This window comes from Peromyscus californicus, unplaced genomic scaffold, assembly GCF_007827085.1.
Source record: "Peromyscus californicus insignis strain IS unplaced genomic scaffold, ASM782708v3 Scaffold_7__1_contigs__length_154581171, whole genome shotgun sequence".
In the NCBI taxonomy this organism is placed as follows: domain Eukaryota; kingdom Metazoa; phylum Chordata; class Mammalia; order Rodentia; family Cricetidae; genus Peromyscus; species Peromyscus californicus.
Window position 1 is genome coordinate 43,351,436 of NW_026294595.1, and position 20,815 is coordinate 43,372,250.

The 20,815-nt window shown below is 41.0% G+C and overlaps 1 long non-coding RNA gene across 1 annotated transcript; it reads right to left on the reverse strand.

Moving 5' to 3' along the window:
• Window positions 1-5,195: 5,195 nt before the first annotated feature.
• LOC128102351 (uncharacterized) lies at window positions 5,196-20,298 on the reverse strand. Its single transcript, XR_008215388.1, has 3 exons — window positions 19,834-20,298; window positions 6,784-6,917; window positions 5,196-6,256 (listed from the first exon to the last, which is right to left on the reverse strand). It is a non-coding gene; the product is annotated as an uncharacterized LOC128102351 (long non-coding RNA).
• Window positions 20,299-20,815: the final 517 nt, after the last annotated feature.

The window sequence follows — 20,815 nt, forward strand, 5'->3', positions numbered from 1 at the left end:
AATCCCCCAAACAAGCTAGGCCCAGATGCTGCCCAGAATGAAATTCCATCCCTGGACTCCCTTGCAGCTCAGTGCATTGCGGAGTTGATTCGGGGTCAACGGAGTAAATGATAGAAATGTGTCTGCAATGTCTGAGAAGTGGCCTTAGAACAGAAGGGAGGCTGCCATTTTCTTCTGTGCTTTCCTCTTTGGTGGCCACAATCCAGACCTGTAGGTAGAGCTGGAGCAGCCACCATGAGCCATAAGGTACAAATGGGACACCAGAGAGAGAAGAGGCCTGAGCCTCTCATGAACGGGATCCGTGCAAAAGTCCTAGGCCACCTGCCAGGGCTCTCAGAGAAAAACAGTTTCCTTTGTCTTCGATTGCTTACTGATATTTATCCTTGTAACTCACTTACTCAAGCTTACGCGCGTGTGTAATCCATAATACAGCTTTGAGAATTAAACAGGCCAGCATAGGCAGAATACTTCCTGTTGTGTCTGGCACACAGAAATGCAGGTGCTTCGTACATGGCTGCTGTTACCCAGCATAAAGTATTACCTTCAGAGGTCACTGTCAGAGTCAAGTGACAACTGTAATCGGACATACTTTTTAATCTGTGAATCTGAGAATCACTGTGTAAATGTTGCTTGTCCTCATTAAATTGGTGCTGGTAGTTGGCCAGCTGCCAGTGATCTGCTGAGATCAATCTACTTAATGAAAATTGGATACAGATTTCTTTACTTTTCCGGGGCTCGGTTAGCATTAATCAATCATGAATGCCTGTAGGCGTGTCGTTACATTGATCAGCTTTAAAGCTAAGACACTCTTTTGAGTAGTGCAAAGAAAATTGTTAGAACCTGATGAGACTGTGACATCTTTCGTTCATTTACTCTTACCTTAATATGGTCACTACTACAGGATGGAGAGATGGCTTAGCAGGTGGCAGCAATTGATGCCTGGCTGCACAAGCTGAGCTCAATCCCAGGAACCCACTTGCTGAAAGGGAAGAACTCACTCTCTCAAGTTGTCCTTTGACCTCCACATGTGTACCACGGCACATGCACACAAACCCCAAGAAGTAAATCAAGTATAAAAGTTTAAAGAACATCATAAAATGACTGTAGTATTTATAATTAAAATAAATCACAATCATAAAGTCTTGAATAAAGTACATGAAAATCCATCCTTAATGATTTAATGAACAAATCATTATATATAAAGATTTTTTCCCCCGTAAAGAGTAGGTTAACATTTTCTCTGCCCATAAAAAAGGGGATTGAGGAAGAGAGAGATCATTCCTTGAAGATGTCTAAAATTTTAGGAATAAAACTCTTAAGCAACAGCTTTTTTGTTTTCCAAATTAAAATGTCTCCTGGATCTCTCTCTTTCTTTCTTTCTTTCTTTCTTTCTTTCTTTCTTTCTTTCTTTCTTTCTTTCTTTCTTTCTTTCTTTCTTTCTTTCTTTCTTTTTGGAGACAGGGTTTCTCTGTGTAACAATTCTGGCTGTCCTGGAACTCACTTTGTAGTCCTCACTGGCCTTGAACTCACAGAGGTCCACCTGCCTCTGCCTCCCAAGTGCTGGGATTAAAGACACATGCCACCACTGCCCAGCTTGGATACTTTTCAAAGTAAGTAGATATTCACCTGTCTCAGTTTTATACCTTCAAGAATGGCACTTTACATTTCTACTATTTCATAACAGTTGCTAATAAATTATTTGTAAAATAAATAAGACTGTTCTCAAAATGGTTATAATTAAGAGCTTAGCATCATGAGAATTTCATTAGGTTGTTGAAAAAATGTCTAGCAAAAACTCTGACAGTAAATGATTAATAAAAGTTACATGATATTATAATCATGAATAAAATTGACTGAGGCTAGTACATTTTTATTTCTAGAGAAGTGCTTTATTGTGTATTATATATGATTCTATATGTAATTAATATTCTCTGTTATATGTTTCCTTGTTAAGGTCTCCAACTTGGACCATGACACGTGGTACAAATGGGCACTGTGTTCTAGGACTCAGGTTGTTGGTCTTTGGTCTGCTCTCTGTTAGATCTTCCTAGCCCATGTTTATTCTGCTCAGTGCCAAAACTGAACAAAAATTATTTGACTGTCCTTCTGTCAACTGATAAGACATAAAAGAAAGTATTTAGCTTTTAGGCCATTTAAAAATGTAAAAAAAAGGTATTAACCAACAAAAGATGTCTGCTGGGTGGGACTAGCCTTCTCTAGCCTTAAAGCCAGTGGGGGTTTAAGTGAGATATGAACAGTGACCAAGCAACCAGACACACAGAGAAAAAGGAACTTGGTCCATGCCTCAATTCAAATTTATGCTTCACATCCTTGCTGTGTAGAATCCCATAGAAAATCTAATTTATAAATGTGTTTAATTTATTCTTAGTGTATGTACATATGCATATTCATGAGCGTGTGTGTGTGTGTGTGTGTGTGTGTGTGTGTGTGTGTGTGTGTGTGTAAGTGTGACTATAGGAATACACTTACCATGGCACCAGGGTGGAGTTCTGAAAACAACTTAACTTTCAGGAGTTGATTCTCTTCTACTGTGGGATGTGATGATGAAAATCGTGCGGGAAGTGCTTTTACCCACTGAGCCATCTCAACAAACACTAATTTTTATTTTTAGGCCATATTTTAAGCCCAAGGAAACTTGATGGGCAACCATTCTAACCAACCCCAGTTTCTATATTAACAGCAACAAACCCAGGAAGGTACTGCAGAGTAAACCAGACTTACGTATTGTGAAAAGGCAATTCATAGAAGAGAATTCCAGATGGCTGATACATATATGGTAATGTTAAACTTCTCAGATAACAAAGAGGCCCAAGTTAAAATGAGATTTCCCTTTATATACTGTGAGTTTGTAGATATTACAGCCTTCCAGAATACCAAGTACTTGTAAGACTATGAGACTGAGGCATAAGAACCTTGTTTCAAGGTGGGTGGCCTTCTAGAATGAAATCAGTTTGCAATATTTGGAGGAAATTAGTATGCATATCATAGACCTAGCAATGGTATCTGCTATCTACTTTGTAGGCGATGGGAATTGCTGACAATGTGAAGAGAATGGATAAATAAAATGTATTGGATGCATACTGTGGAATAATATTCAATAGGTAGATAGAATGAAACTGGAACTACAGCACCATCCTAACTATAGTGTTGAAAGAATACAAAATATGCCAAAGAACAGGCTTTGTTGTTAAATATGTAAATTAAGTCTCCATGCATATAATGAGTTTACTTATTTTTCAAAGACAGATACATTTGTATATTCAGTGACATGCATGGAAATTTCTAGAATGCCTGAAGTGGAGGAGATGAAAAGGAACTGAACTCAGGAATAAATTAGTGAAAGAATCAAAAATGTATGTGTGAAGGCAGGAAGATAAGGTCTTAGCAGCCTGTGTGTCTTACTTAGGGTCTCTATTACTGTGACAAAACACCACGACCAAAAGCAAGGGTTTATTTGGCTTACACTTCTGTATTGCTGTTCATCACTGAAGAACATCAGAACAGGAACTCAGACAAGGCAGGAACCTGGAAGCAGGAGCAGATGCAGAGGCCATGGAGGAGTGTTGCCTACTTGGCTTTCTCAGCCTGCTTTCTTATAGAACCCAGGACCACCAGCCCAGGGATAGCCCTAACCACAATGGGCTGGGCCCTCCCCAAACAATTAGTAACTAAGAAAACGCCCTATAGGCTTGCCTGCAGCCAGATCTTATGGATGCATTTTTTTTTTTCAATGAATGCCCTTATCCAAACCACTGACACACTCCAAGGTTGGAGCATGTCATATATTTGGTTTATTAGAGTGATTTACAGGCTGTGGTTCAGTTAGTCCAACAATGGCTGCCTTCCAACCGAAAGTACACAAATCCAGTAGTTGTTCAGTGCATGAGGCTGGGTGTCTCATCTGGTCTTCAGTGTACTCCAGAACCCTGAAGAGTTGGGCTCTAATGCCAGTGAAGAAATGAACTTGCCAGGAAGAGCAAAGGCAATCAGGCAAAGAGCAAAAGCTTCCTTTTTCCACATTCTTTATAAGCTGCCACCTGATGTTGTGACTCAGATTAAAGGTGGATTTTCCCACCTCAAAAAATCTGGATTAGATCTTCCTATTTCAAATGATATAGTTAAGAAAAATCCTTCACAGTACTGCTTAGGTCCTTGGATTTTAGTTAATTCCAGCTGTAGTCAAGTTGACAACTAAGAATAGCCATCACAAGAAAGGTCTACCAATCTGGTTTTTGTGTTTGGCTCTTTTTTTTTCTCCCATTTTGTCATCGTTAGGCCAACCGTGAATAACAGTAGTCTTGCTAATGGTATCAAGTCCTCAGGAGTCTTCATTGTTAACAGTACTCTTGGTTGGTTCTATTGGCTACTCTTTCTTTTCTGGATATCCCTCTAACTACATGTCCATTTGTATTGTCAATGGCATTCCTTTCTCTATTTCAACATGACTGGTACTATTGATGTACCAAGCATCTTCGCATTCGGTAGCCTATATTTCAGTATCATCCCGGGTGTCTACTGGTTTACTCACTGGAATTTAAATAGTTTGGAAATAGCTTGGTCCTAATATTGATGGAGGAATTTTCTTAATCGAGTTTCCCTCCTCCAGATGACTTTTGCTTGTGTCAAGTTGACATAAAACTATCCAGCACACTGTGACTGTGCACTGTGACCCGTGGTATGATGAGTCATCCCTCTGTACCCAAGACCCCCAGAGACAACTCAAGGGGCCATGGAAGGAAGTTCTTTTGTTATTGGCTAAATAGCTTATGCTGGCTTTGGATGATTTAATTTAAAAAAAATAGGTTATCCAATTTTTCATTGGGAAAAGGTATCATACCAGGAACTTGCACACTGAAATGAGGATAGAAGAGAGAGTTTTCTTTCGAAAATATAAGAAAGGCTAGTTTCTTATATTTGACTCTGGGGTCATTTAATTAAAGATGTCTTGGCAGGGCTTTGGAATTTTTTCATTGGACTTATTTTAATGGAAGAGAGAATTGACCAAATAATTCCTTCTGAGTAGGCAATGTTGAGGTAGAGTGTTACTGTGTATGTAAAAGTATAGAGTTTTCCAGCCTGGTTTGCATCAAGAATAGCCTCCCTACCCCATGCAGGTCTACATGACCACTTTGCTTAAAAATAAAGAACATACCAATGGAATATATATTTTTTAATTCTGTTTAATCTTATTTGACAAGTAAGAAACTGCTAAGACAGCTGTTACATTTCTTCCTCCCCCAAATCATATACCTTTGACATTTTTAGATATGGGGCCCAGAATATATTTTCAAGGAAGGAAGAGTTTTAGAGTTCATTTGTAAAGTTAGAAATTATATGTAATTGATAAAATAAATAATAAGCAGATAAATGAAAGGTGAGCAAAATACAAACCAGGAAATCTAGGATGCATGTCCTTACACCAAACACCAAAATCATCAGACAGAGAGGGATGTCAAAATAAGCTAAATAAGAAGGTATGTCATTTAACTGTGCTTATTGAGAATGGTGGATTTTATATATGTGTCATTATTTAACTTGATGACTTCTTTTGCGTTCACCTATCATTTTTAGAAAATTAAACAATTTCAGTAAAATATTCCAATGTTTTTAGTGAATAGAAATTAATCATACACCTTTAGGCATAGGATGTCTGGCGTCTCAATGATTTTATTGAGTGCTGCCCAGAAATGCCTATAAGGGCCTTGGGGTATGAGAGTTTAGGGCTCCATTAATAACCCTAGGGGTTCATCTCATATGTATAAGTTGTGGGTGTTTTTTTGTTTGTTTGTCTGTTTTTAGCTTGTATTTCATGGAAGTTTTCTTTCTCTGTCTTTATGATTTTAAGTGTTGCGCAATTCCTTGGCCATCCTCATAGCTAATACAGATACAATCTTTCCATGTGGAGAAAATAAAACTCATGTGTTTGGTACGAAGCATGACAAATTGATTTCTCCTTCCTTCAGAGCTTCCGTACTTGATTCAAATATCCAAGGGAAACTCAAAAGCTTTGTGGTACCCAGCATAGGGAATCCTTCCCATTCACTTTAACTTTATATCAAATTTGTCCGCAAACAGCTCTTTGTATTTCCATTTGCAGTTCTTCTTTCGTTTCATTTTTAAGGTGTTCAATCAAAACTTGGAGTAGAATTTTACCTACCACAGCTCTTGAATTTTGCCCGTGAGTTTGAAATAATTTTTCCTTTTCTTTCTTCTGCTAACTGTAGTTTTTCAGAAGCTAAAAAAAAAAAAAAAATCTGAATCTTATTTGTCTCTAGTTACAGGAACGGCAAAATTTAGCATTGGAAGGTATAAACATTACATAATCTGAAGAGGTTTCAAGAGAACCCCCAACCTTGTCTGCACGTTCAAACATCACCTTCCAGGCAGATAAGGTAAGAAAGCCCCATGCGTGTGGCTGTGGCTACACACTCAGCCACAGGAACTGTAACCCGGCCACGTTTTCACTGCAAGCCCTTTGAAGTTAGACTCTGAGCAGGACTCCTGATACCTGAAGTGTGCCCTACAAACATCTATTCTTCAAGCACAAAGTACAGGGCTTGTCTTAATAATGGTACACGGATTACTTTCAACTAATCTTAAAATAACCTTCAATAACCTTCACTAGTGAACGCTATTATTTCATTTTAGAAATGGAAATAATAGTAGTCACTTGGCCCCATTTGGCACAATGAAAAAAGATGTATGTGACTCCCCAAGCTGCTCCCTAAACTTGGAAGCAAAGGCATTTAATAGTGTGCTCACCTCAGTCTGCGTTCTTTTCATCTTCGTCTCCCTCACGCATCAGACACACTGGCTCTTTTTGCAGAAGTATAATTGCTGAAGACGGGTTGGGTGGTCTGCGTGTCTGATGTGCTTCCAGTTCAATCAAATGACCACTGACCAACAAAAGGACAGCTCAGTTACTTAAAAGTGCTAAGTATGGGTTGACTTTTGAATTGCATTATGCAGATTCCTAATCTCAAATACAAAGGGCTGGGCATTTTCTAACCCGATAATTTCTTAAATTAGTATTAATAGAAACAATTTTTCAAGGGCTCTCCGATTGTTTTCAAGAAACAGTTGGAAATGATCCTTAATATTTTTATTTACATTTCTTTAAGTTGTGTGTGTGTAGTATATGTATGTTCATTTGTGGGGAGGTACATACCTGTATGTGGGTACACATGGGTATATGTGTGTGTGCTGTAGGCCAGAAGTCAGCATCGGGTGTCTCTCAGTTTCTCTCTACCGTGTGTGTATGTGTGTGTGTGTGTGTGTGTGTGTGTGTGTGTGTGTGTGTACATACATAGGTATGTATTTTTAAATTTTATTCATTATTGTGTTTATGATCTCTATCATCTATCTATCTATCTATCTATCTATCTATCTATCTATCTATCTATCTGTCTATCTGTTTCTCTCTCTCTCATGTGTGTGTGTGTGTGAACATCATGGTGCCATGTGAGGGTCAGACTACAACTTTATGGAGTTGTTTTTCTATTTTCACCTTTACTTGGCTTCTAGGGATTGAACTCAGGTCACCAGACTCAAGTAGCAAGAACCTTTCCCACTGAGCCATCTCAAAGGCTCTATTTTCATTTGTTTAAGCATGGTCTCTTGCTGAACCTGGAGCTCACTGACTTGGCCTGACTGGCTAGGCAAGTCCCAGGATCCCGCTGTCTCTCCAGCACTAAGAATACTGAGGTCTATCACCAGGCTATCTTTTATGTGAGTACTGGGGATTGAACTCAGTCACTCATGTTTCCACGGTAAGGACTTAACAGACTGAACCATCTTCTCTCCAGCCCTCCGTACATTTCCTGAATAGTACTAAATACTTATATACAAGGCCAGCAACATGGTTCAGTGGGTAAAGGTGCTTGCTGAGTGGGCATGGTACATTGAATTCAACCCCCAGAACTCATGTACATGTGGAAAGAGAATTGAGACACCCACACCCACACACCAATAGTGAAAATAAAACTTTGATGTATAGCAACCCCTGATGTCGTGTTGATAAATGTTTTGATGCCGCTCTGGTATCTTCATGACACTGTCAAAGCAAGGGTTTACATGTTATTCTTAGTCCTCCGCCAAAGTGTCAAAACTGCTTGGGGAGATGTCTCAGTTCATAAAGAAATTACCTAGCAATAATGATAACCAGAGTTCAACTCCCAGAACATACCCAAGAAACAATGTGTGGTAGGTCATGTCTACAGTCCTAGCACCGGGGAAGCGGAGGAAGGCAGATCATTAGATCTCCATGGCTGTGCAGCCTATCCTTGATAGAGAGTTCCAAGCCAGGAAAGACCCCGTTGCTGGGGAATATCATTTTAAAGTGTGTTGCATTTTTTTCCTACTGCTTTTGTTAACTATTTAAAGATGTGTTTGATTAAATAAAAGTAACCTGCGAGCAGGAGGCTGAGTCAGCACTGGCTGACAGGAAATGGTAAGGAGGAACCATGTGTAGCAAGGTTTTGTTTTGTTTTTTTTTTTTTTAAGTGGGGGCTGAGAGAAGGGCACTGGAGTTTTTTGGAAGATGTAGCAAAAGGCGAAGGTTGGCTACTTGCTTTTCAGCCTCTCTGAGCAAGCAGAAGTCCACCTAAACTGTTGAATCCTGAGTTCTTCAGATCTAGATCAAGTTTCCCTTTGTGGCTTTGAAAGAGTCCCGAGGGAACAGAGTCCCCTCAGGCTGCGGCCCTTGTGGCCTAACCACTGCAGGTAGCAGAGGAGCCGCAGTCTCTGACTAGGACAGCCGTTGCTTGAGGGGCAGCCACTGTAGATAATCGAGAACAGATAACAACACCCTGCCTCAAAACACAAAATGAAACAAAACAAAAAAACAGAGGCCACAAAGGACAGATGCCTGAAGTTGTATTCTATCCCACAAATAAGTAAATACCTTCCATTCTCATGCACCTACCAACATGTGTGTGTCCCCACATGTACAAAATTGATAAAACATTTAGGTATAGTTTTGCGTGGTAAAGATATTACCAACATAACAAGTGATAAACATTTTTTAACATCTTTTTTTCTTTTATTTTTGAGATTACAATACAATTATACCATTTTCCCTTCCTTTTCCTCTCTTCAAATTCTCCCATATGTGCTTCCTTGCTCTTTTTCAAATTCACAACCTCTTTTTTTCTGTAATTGCTGCTACGTGCATACATGTATATGCATAGTATATGTGTATATGTACACATATTCCTATGTATATGTCTAATAAATATATGTGTGTGTATATATATATATATATATATATTTATAAATACAGCCTACTCACTCTGCATAATGTTATTTGTATGTGCGTTTTTAGGGCTGACCGTTTGGTATTGGGCAGCCAGTGGGTGTGCTCTTCTCTGGGAAGGCTGTTTCTCCCGCTCTCAGCATTCCTTAGTTTTTGTGGGGGCCTGAGGTCTTGTAAGCTTTCCTCCTTCCACCTTGGCATTCTTGGTTAATTCTAATTGCAAGGCTTTCCTTTGAGTTATTGGATTGTTCAAGTCTCTCTTCATTTCGGCTTGTCTGCTTCAATGTTTCTATCGGCTTTTTGAATTTATTCTCAAGTCTTAGATTGTCTTTATTGTTTTCATGAGCCTTATGTTTGTGTTTTCTTGGGCATCACTCGGGTATTTATTCTCCTTCAGTTGTTTCTCTTTAATTTTATTAGATGTTCCTTTGTGTCTTTTTTAAACTTCTTGCATTCTTTGTTGAAGTTTAGAATTGTTCGTTTAATTTCTGTGTCCTGGGGTTCATCCAAGTAATTTTCACTGGCAAACATCTCTATAGGAATGGTAGGTTTTGGAGCGAAGATACTTGCTTGGTCTTCCATGTTCTTGGTATTTTGGCAATGTGATCTGGCCATGTGATTTCTTTTATTAATTCTAAGTCTGATTTGGACAGAGCAGGCTGGGTCAGAAGAGACTATATATGGGGAGGTTGGGCTTAGAGGATGGAAATGGGTTGGGTGGAATGAAGTCATGTGGAGTGATGGGTCTGGGGTAGTGGATAGGTGTTGCCTGGTTCAAGCCTGGAGTGTTAGGGTAGATCTAGCTGACTAAAAGGTTGGATGTGACTTGGGGCCTTTGACTTGGGGGACAGGTAGAAAAGGGACAGAAGTCTAGAAACTTGTTGCTGTACAAGCAGGGTGGCCAGACCTGGTGGAAGCACTGGTTCTGTTGGTGGGTTGGAAGGGTATATGGATGAAGAGTGTCAAGGAGACTCACCAGGCTAGCACCTGGAGAAGGGTGTGAGGTAGCTGGTTGGGTGGAGAGACTGGATGCGGCTCCAAGTGATAAATATTTTTAATGAGGAAAATTGAGAAAATAATTGGACCAATTCGCAACAGTGAAAGAGACAGAAGAATTCAGGCTCAAACTTGCTGTAATAGAAGATTTATAATTTTTTTCTGATCTGTTATGTAAGTATGGACAGAAATATCAAATCTTTCTCCTGCTAGACACATAAATTACAGTGAATGTAATGTAAATTCAAATTTAATATAATTTAAATTTTATTTAAGAGTATCCATTTGGAAAAGTGCTTTTTGACTTGCTACAATAATCAAAACATCCCAAATACATGAAATTAACAAAGAATATGAGATCAAACTATGTCACTTGCATGTGTGAAAAGTCACAAGGAAGCCTATTGTTTTATGTAGCTATTATGCACTAATAAACATCTAAAATACATAATTGTTGTATGTTCTACCTTCACAGTCAACAGTTCCTCTATGTCACAATTCTTTAGCAATCTATCACAACTTGTCATGCTTAACTCATCTACAACTTCCCGTTAACACTTGAGGACAAAAAAATCCTTCCCAGGCTTTTAAAAATATGGGCATTTTCTTCACATTCATGTGTGGGAAGAAATATTTCTTCAAAACACCCTGTGAAACCTGAGTGGGCATTCCCATACTTATTTTTTTTAAGCTTAAAATAGGAGGGACTAGAAGGAGGGCATGTTCATCATTCCTGTCATTGGGTGATTCAGACAGGTCATGTACATTGTCTGAATGAAGCGGAAGAAAAGGAATTGTTGGTATTTCCAGTGAGTAACTCTGAATTGTAACCTCTACCTAGTCAACTAGATGTGCAATTGTGGAGCAAACATTATAATGAAGAGGTAAATCGGGTTGCTCCAAAGGCCAGTCAGAAAGCCTGAGGACCTGTCAGTGCCCGCCTGAAGCTCATGACATAGCAGCCCAGACACAATGACTTATATACTGTGCATTGGTGCACGTATTAAAAAAACAACTAGGATGCAGCATGGGGGTGGGACACTTTCAGACTGTGAAGAAATGATTATCAGGAAAGGAAAGTGAGTGTTGAATTTAAAAGGCCACCAGAGAGAAATTAAGTTATATGCGTACATCATACTCTTCTTGCCCAACAGAAGTCCAAAGTCACAAAGAAAAAATTCCAAGGGAAATGTGTGTGTGTGTGTGTGTGTGTGTGAGAGAGAGAGAGAGAGAGAGAGAGAGAGAGAGAGAGAGAGAGAGAGAAGAAGAAGAAGAAGAAGGAGGAGGAGGAGGAGGAGGAGGAGGAGGAAGAGGAGGAGGAGGAGGAGAAGGAGAGGGAGAAGGAGAAGGAGAAAAGGAAGAGAAGGAGAAGAGAGGAGGAGGAGGAGGAGGAGGAGGAGGAGGAGGAAGAAACTACCACCAAAACAAAAACTGTGTGCATGAAAAATCATTTACACTACCACTTTAGAACAGACATTTTGCTAAATGATCTGAAAGTTAGAAAAAGAAACCTATTCATTGTGGAAATGTGTTATCTAAACAGTACAGCACACAGAGGGTCTGTAGCTTCTCTCATGGGAATTGATGTGAGGCTTGCATTAGTGTGGATGGTGTAATCTACAGAAAGAAAACAGCCAGATAACTGCCGCATGACAAGCCAAGAAATGAACAGGAATGCCAACCAGCTTCACTTCCAAGGAGGCTCAGTGAAAGATAATCAAGTGCCACCCTTTTCCTTCTGTTAATTTATGCTTAAAATTAAAATAAAAAATCCCCCGTGTTACTGAAAAGGGGTTTTGTTTTCAACAAATGATACACTATAAATCCCATTCAGTAACTACTATTGAATATGACTCATGACAAAACTACAGTTGCTTGCATTCCCGTGACTGGTGTCACAGCTCTCTCTTGTGATTCCTGTACACTAGTTGCATCTGCTCCAGCTCATGACAGGCTCCCTCCCTTTTGTGTCTGGGCTTATCTGATACAACTTTGGTCTCCCAGCAGTCACAGTGATTTGCAGCAATAAGCAGGACACCTTTCGGTGGAGATGATGTGACGTGTTCAAATCCCTCCCACAGGCATTGCCTTAAGTGAGAATCTTTCTTGGGAGATTCTGATGTGTGCCCCTCTGCCAGGCCTTGTAAACTCCTCCCACTTTTGAAAAATCACCCGCATTTTCAAATATTATAAACCCCCTCTCCCTTTGAGAGCCCCTCATCTTTTAATGCAGACAGAGACTTTACGGTTTTTCTACATGCTAATGTTCTAGAACATGGCATGTGTGCTAGATGCGCCGAAAAATGCACCAAGAAATGCACTGGTATCTAGGAGAACTCACTCTTGACTTCTTTTCATTTTTACAGTGATGAGGGATTTACATCTGTCCAGCAGCTTGGTTGTGATCGCCACCATAAGAAGGTGGTTTGGGATTAAAAGGTCAGGGGCATAGAAAGATGCTTCTCTTTGGATTATTTGCTTAGAAATTCTAGCCAAAGCCAGTGAGCCATAGATCAAAGCAGTGTTTCATCAGCGATATTAACGGCAGCTTCAGGTCTGAGTCAGTGACCTGGACCTTTCATTCACTCGCTGTCAGGAAAAGGGAAAGGAGAGGTCAGGTCCCTGCTGGGCTGAGACTACATTCCGCAGCACCTGAAACAGTTAGCCTTGGGGGCTGCGGGAGTCTCAAGCGCTTATCTACCTCGAAAAGTAAATGACTAGACGACATCAGGGGATGCTTCTGGGAAAGAATCTTCATCCCACAGTGGATGCTTTCCGTGCTCCCCCACCCGTCTTAGGACAGGATCAAGGCCATCATCGGTCAGATGCCACAGTGTTGGCTGCTGATGGCTCACAGCCAAGCCTCTCCAGGAGTCATCCTTGGTGTGAGATTGCTTTCTCTCATGTGGGTAGGTAGCAGCCTGCCTATGCACAGTGCAGGGCCAGGCCTGGGGAAAGGTAAGTGAGGAGCTGGTCTCCTCAGCTGAATGGAAAAAGTCAGATTCTGTAATGACCAAAATATCACAGTTCCCCACAGCAATATCATCAATATGGATAAGTTTCTCCTTTTGCCAGAGACTTGGATATGTCTCCACGAAAACACTGATCTCATATTTCTTTACAGATTTTAATGTCTTCTGCATTGTGATTTTTCATGATTTATATTTTTTAACAACAATGTGCTAATAGATTCACATTTTGGCTATTGAATGTTTGGATGGACTTAAATTTTGCCTCCAAGCAAGTGCCTCACCCACTCACTTTAACCTAGCTCTACTGGGTTGTTTTGTCAAGGACAAAGGCCTGTCTCCTTTGATTTAAAAAGGCCAACCCTGAAGGGCCACTCCAGCAGCAGACAGCCCCCTGGAGATCAGCAGAAACCTGCTTCACAGTCCAGTCCTGCTTCTTAATACCCCCTATCCCCCAAACCCCACCTTCACCCCCCCCCCCCCCCACCCCCGCTTTCTCTCATCAGTGTTACTGCCAAAGCTGCTTCTTCAGGTAAACCTCTGCCTGTTTCCCTTTAGATGGTACCAGGCAAGAGAAATGAATATGGAGCTTCAGAGAGTCTGAGAAACTGTCCAAGATCCCACAGTCCACATGTGCTGAGAACCCAGGTTTGTCTCACCTAAAGTCCTCACACGATCCTGTAGCCTACTTCGGGCCAGAAGAATGGCCACAGTCCAAAGTCAAAGAGTCCTGCCGTTCTTGCACCCCATCCTGACGCGCTGCTGTAAGGTTCTGTGATTTCCAGGTTGTCAGCCTGAGATGATTTCAGCCTTGTAAGAAGCAGAATGATGCTCTTTCCCAGAGAGGTCCCCATGCTAACCTCTAGAACGCGTTAACTGACAGGACAAGAGAGACTGCAGGGGTGACTGCATTAATGGGGAGGGCACCTTGTTTTGTTCCCAGGGAACTACTACGCGCACCGGCTCCTAACTAGGGAAAGAAGGAGATGGAAGTTAAGACAAGATATGATGGCAGAAACCAGTTGGAGTGATGAGACCTTGAGCCAAGAACAAAAGAAATTGCAGGTGGCTTCTCGAACCTGATGAGTTCAAAAGAACAAACTGTACCTTAGAGCTCCCAAAGGAAGACAGCCTGGCCCTGCTTTCAATCACAGAAGACCCACTTCAAACTTCTGACCTGAGATAGAGAAAAATAAACCCGCGCTGTTGGGAGCTAGCCACTGTGCAACGATTTCCTCAGAACAGCACTAGGAAACTGGTACAGAGCCCCGCCCCCCACCCCCCATAAGGGCAGTGCTTTTTATCCTGACATCAGGGCTTCACTCCATTCATTCTGACTTGATCCTTAACTTGAGGGGAACCCTAATGTAAGAAGAACCAGAGACAGGTTCAACGAAGACTTCTCAGTTGTACAATATTAGACATTTAAAAAAAAGAGCTTGGCTGTGTGAAAGGATTGATTATCGGTACTGGTACAGATGGCCATGTTCTTCCGACAGATGGAAGTCTAGGATAGGCGGGATATCTACATGGAGGCAGCAGGATGATTGACATAGAAAGGCACAAGCACAATCCAGGAACTCTTTATACAAGGACACTTTTTTTTACTTTCCCAACTCTCAGTAATATTTTTCCCTATTCTTCAGTAATATGGTCATGTTGTTTTTCTTTGAATAATATTTTACAAGCATGTTTTCTTTACTTTTCTGTTTCTGTATTATTTGTCCAGTACTCAGAATACTGATTGTCCAGAACTATTCAGTGTGTGGTGGTGGAAGACAAGCATTCTTATTATTTTTGTATGGAACCAATAGTTCTGTTTTTCTCTTGTTCCTTGCTGCATTGGAAGAGGGCCTATTTTCAGATTCTCTTGTAGTTGAGCAATAAAAGACTGGCCTGGGTTCATGTTAGACGTTTGTGCTAAAGGACATCAAGGTTTATTACACAAAAACTGGATGTGGGAGAATTTTTTATATTAGTAATTATGAAAATAAAAAATTTCTTGCATAAGAGCCACAACAGGAAATTTGGAGCATTAACAAAATATCTAAAACATAAAACTTCAATAAAGTAAGAGGTTCTTCTGTGGAAACAGGTGAAGAGAGAGGATAGTCTGCTGTGTATATGAATTGAGAGAGGCAAAGAGAGGTGGTCATAGCTTTCTAGTTAAATGGCTAGGACCTTGAGCAACCTTGCAATGACATTTTTCTCTAAGCATGTGTCAGCAAGGTACAGTTCTACAGTGGAGTCATTACCAGGCAGAGCCCTAGAATTCATCCATCCAGAGAATTATCTCTTCCTCCTTAAGGGCTCAGCATCTTCACTTGCTTCCTGCCTCTTCTGATAAGTTCACTTTACCAGATAGCATCTTGTTTGTGTTGACCTCCCGAAGGAGTGACGCTCATCTATCTCCTTGAATTGTGCTTCCTTGTTTGACTGATGCTAGCTCACAATGCCCCAGGGCAGACATATGAGCCCAAGAAGATGACGGTGTTACTATACACACTTGGTAAATGATATAATAGGGACTCCTTAGGGCTCAAAGAAGCCAGCCTGATTTGATCCTCTCCAAGTTTCTTCTCATCCTTCAAAATAGTTGAGATGGTAGTTAAGGTGCATTTTGACATAATGATTAAACAATGTGTAAATATAAAACTCATAACACAGTAAGGCAATACAAAGTCCAAACAGTTCTATATCAACACAGTACTGAAATGCAGGTGTAGGAATCTTTAGGACTGTCTTTGGTTTGGAAAGTGGAAAGCCCGGCAACAGTCCTAGTAGAAGGCAGACATCTTGTAGAAAGAAAATAAATGGAATTACAACGTAGAGGCAGGTATGCTGGTTCTTTTGGGGGTGTGTGGGGGGGGGGGGCGGGGGCTATGGCAAGAAGATCATACCCTTGAGTCCGTCCTGAGCCGCTTGATAAGACACTGTCTCAAAAAGATGACAAAAAGGGCCAGAGAGATAGTTCAGCAGTTAAGAGCAGTGGCTGCTCTTCTAGAGGAACCAGGTTCAATTCCCAGCAGCCATATGGCAACTCACAGCCATCTGTAACTTCAGATCCAAGGGATCTGGTGTCTTCTTCTCACCTCTGCAGTCAACAGGCACACACATGGTACACAGACATATGTGGAGGTAAAACACCCATCCACATAAAAAAATAATTAACTAATAGAAAGGAAACCATACTGAAATTTGCTATTTTAATGGAAGTTGAATAGTTTCTCTATTTCTAATTAAAATATGCTTTTTGTATGTAGATGATCAGCTAGGCCTGTGAATAGCTATCAGAGAGAGGTATCAAAGAATCAGGCAGCACGATTCTGGTGGACACCTTGAGACCTAGCAACTTTCTTATCTATTACTGGAGACCCACATAAATTGTTTCCCTTGCTCCCGTCTACCTTAATGGGAACTGGGAACCCAAGGACTGTCTATGGTGCAGTAGTTAACTTGGCAACAGGAAAGCAATGACATGTCTGTGAGCATCAGAAAAGATGGCTTTGCCATGTGTGAGGGCCCGCTGCTTGGCCCAATGCTTAGCACTGAATAGGTCCTTCACCTGAATTGATAAACAGGCTAGCTGGGTGAATGAATACAAACATGAAGGAACATTAAAAACAAATGCAGTCCTCTCCACATCTAATTTGGGAGACATTTGTGTCTACTCTGAGGTATCAGTGAAAAACTTTATGCATCTGCGAACCTGATTTTCTGTTTATTTGGAAGAATATGTTTATGTATGTGTGTATGCATACTTATATATGTATTAGTCATGTATGTGTAGATGCATACTTATATATAGATTAGTCTATTTTCTGTTGCTATAATGAAATACCTGAGGATGGATAGTTTATGAACAAACAAGGCTTACCCAGAATACAGTTTTGGAGGCTGATGGTCAGTTATGGTCAGTACCATTTTGATCTGGCCTCCAGAGATCGGGCTTCCTACTGACTAGCTCTTACGCTTTTACTTAGCCCATTTCTGTTCATCTATATGTCACCACGTTTTCCATGGCTTTACCTGTGTGCCATTACATGCTGCTCCCTGGACGGCAGGCTAGCATCTCCTGACTCAGCCTTCCTCTCTCCAGAATTCTCCTTATCTGCTTATCCTGCCTATATTTCCTGCCTGGCTACTGGTCAGTCAGCATTTTATTTATCAACCAATCAGAGCAACACATATTCACAGTATACAAAACATCTCACAGCATCACAGAAACAAGATTTAGCTGGAAAATGTATGAGGTTGTTTTTTTTGTTTTTTGTTTTTTGAAATGGGTCTGGGGCTTACCCTCAAGGAGTGCAGTGTTCAGCATGCACAGAGGATGACATGGTAACCAAGCTGTGAAAAGGTGAGTCAGCTACAGTTAGGTTCCTATGTGGGTGTTCCCTTCTAGCTGGGGTTGCATTATTACTCCCCGAATAAGCACAAGGCAGGGCACTTACCACCTGCTCTGTGAGCACTTCCTGCTCAAAACACACTCCTAACAGCAGGTCAGTGTTGAATCAGCCTGCTTTACATCTACCGGCTTGTTTGCATGTCAACCATCTACTCTTAGGTACCATCTCAAACACCAGAACACAGAGGCCTCAAGAGAGAATTTGTCCCAAGTCACACTGCCCAGAAGGGCCTGAGGATGAAAACCCAGGCTGTCTGATTGCAAAGCCTAAGATGCTTCTGGGGCCTCTCTGTTCTCATCTGTGATTAGAGGCAGGTCAGGCGAGCACAAAGCAGTGCGCCTCACACTGTTCTAAGCCAGAAAGACACTATTAAAATTATAGTGATCTGTCCAGATAGGTCCAGTCCCCTCCTCCCAGGCCGAGCCAAGCAATCCTGCATAGGCCCCAGGTTTCAAACATCCAACTCATGCAATGAGCACAGGACCCGGTCCCACTGCCTGGATGCCTCCCAAACAGATCAAGCCAATCAACTGTCTCACCCATTCAGAAGGCCTGATCCAGTGGGGACCCCTCAGCCTTGGTTCATAGTTTATGTGTTTCCATTCATTTGGCTATTTGTCCCTGTGCTTTATCCAACCTTGGTCTCAACAATTCTCGCTCATATAAACCCTCCTCATTCTCGCTAATTGGACTCGCAGAGATCCACCCAGGGCCTAGTCATGGATCTCTTGGAGGAGATGGGAATGGGGGGGGGGGGGCTGGGGGGAAGGTGAGGGGGACGGGAGGGGGGAGAACAAGGGAATCCGTGGCTGATATGTAGAACTGAATTGTATTGCAAAATAAAAAAAAAAAAAAAACAGAAAAAGAAAAAAAAAAAAGAATCCCAAAGACAACACACACACACAAAATTATATTGATCTGAACCAAAATGTGCTCCTGAATGGCACTGTCTGCTTAGAACATAACGATAGAGGATGGGTTAGAAATGGTTTTTAAAATTGTACATGTGTGTTTTTACAATGTAAATCTCCAGCTGGCCCCTTCCGTTTTGCTTTTAGTGCTGTTGAAAGGGCAGCATAGCTTGTTTAGATCTCCCAGGCACTGATGTAGGTTTTACTACTCTTTCCCCTTCTCTAACATGCCTTCTGTAGGGAACTTCTGCCACCCACCGAAGTTTAGTTCTCAGCTGATGAGGGGTTCATTATTTTTTTTCAAGTTAGTGCAGAAAAGAGGGAACAGAGCGGGTTCCTCCCAGATGCTGATTTCTAGTCAGCATGCTGCTTGAGTTCCCTGGTTGAACATATTTCAGCCATCCTGTGCCTAAGGAGAAAAACACCACTCCTGGCTCAGGTCGCTATGGTAACCGATGCTCAGCAGGCAGTTGCTGTTTCATTTAACATCACTGGCTTTAAGAACTTGAGGGGAAAGTATGCTTTCATATAAGAGAAAGGGGAAGCTGAGCAGTTTAATTAATGCATCTCAATCTAATGTAAGGAAACAGGTCACTTGCACTGTTTGACCATATCTCACCTAGTTCCTTTTTATGTCTGTATCAGATCTCAATCATCAAAGGACAGGATCTTTCTCTCATCATGTGTGAAGTGCACAAAATGGGCAGGAGAAGAGAAACAGGGGTTATGCCGGACCTTTTGCAAGGGATTTTTCACTTTATAAAGCCATCTCAGCTTGAGAGTATACAGAAGAATTGCTTTCTCTTCTCTCACCCACAAAGGAGGCCTGAGAGATGGGTTGCTAGGCAACCTCACACCGAAGTCTGGGGCGCTTTGAAATTAACATAGCTGACCTCCCCATCATCTCTGCAGCTATGCTATTCAAAACCATTTTATGAGTCTGTAGGACTCAAGAAAGTAGATATAAAATGTAAATACAAAATAAAGAATAGGGGAAATAAATCCTTTTCAAGTAAAGACCAAGATTTGCTCAATGAGCTAGGCAGCAGCCTGGAAGGATAGATTGAGGGGGAAAGTAGCGTTGACTGCTATAAATCAGACTCACATTTTTAGTAATATAGGAAGACAATATTTTCCTCGGTGTTCTTTTGGAGATATTTATAACTGCCACGTAGACCATCACAACAGAATCTGAAAATACTTAGGGTCCATGGAAAAATAAATCAGTTTCTAATAATGCCATTTCTCTGCACGTTTTTAACAAAGATGCTCACCTCTCATTCTTCACCACATGGTGAGTTGTTTGAAGCTCCGAGAGTCTCCTGTTCTCCTTTCTGCCACTACATCGTTAATATGACACTGTTGGCGTGGGAAGAGAAGCAACTCATTTTGTAAGGAGGGGAACATTTAGAAGGAAATGGCAAAGCTGCTCTACAGAGCACAGCAGACACTCTAATCTGCAAGGAATTCTTTGGTGTGACTTTTTAAATGCTTCATGCCACTAGGTATGGTTATGGGGACATTTTAAGATAGGTTGCATTTATCAAAGTTGGTCGTGTGTGTGCTGGGCAGGGAGGGCTGCAAACACATGGGCTTCAGTGGGTTTTGTGTTTGTTGTGGATGCTGGGATGAGGTAATTCTGAAACACATTTTAGTTGGCTTAATGAGAAATGAATGTGTTAGGATCCAGGGTTTCAGTATGAAGACTCATGTAAAAAATTCTGGAGGAAGCAAGCAGCTCTGTGGAATGATTTGAAATTGTTGGAATTAATGTGATTTTATGATTCCTAAAATATACATGTATACATGAAAAGAAGTACACCTATGTGATCCATGTATATTTGTATTTATGCATGTATACATGTTTACTAACTGCAGAAAGGGCACAATATTACACCCTAAGATCAAAGAACAGATTTTTGTATCCATATTTCAATTACTTTTACATTTGTTTGTTGTGTAAATGTGTGGGTACAAGGGTTCTTCTATGTGTGTGTGGAAAACGGAGGACAACCTGTAGGTGTCAGGTCTTTCCTTCCATCCTGTTGGTTCTAAGGTTCAAATTCCAGTCATCAGATTTGGCAGAAAATGCTTTCAACCTGCTGAGCTGGCTGTTTCTTCTCCTACCTCAGATTTTAATTTCAAATACCAACCCCAGTAAAGGGAATCATGTCTTTTCAGTTTGGTTGAAATGCCACAGAATGGAAATGATTGGATTCCAAGGCCTGGGCAGGATAATTAAAAAATGATCTAGGG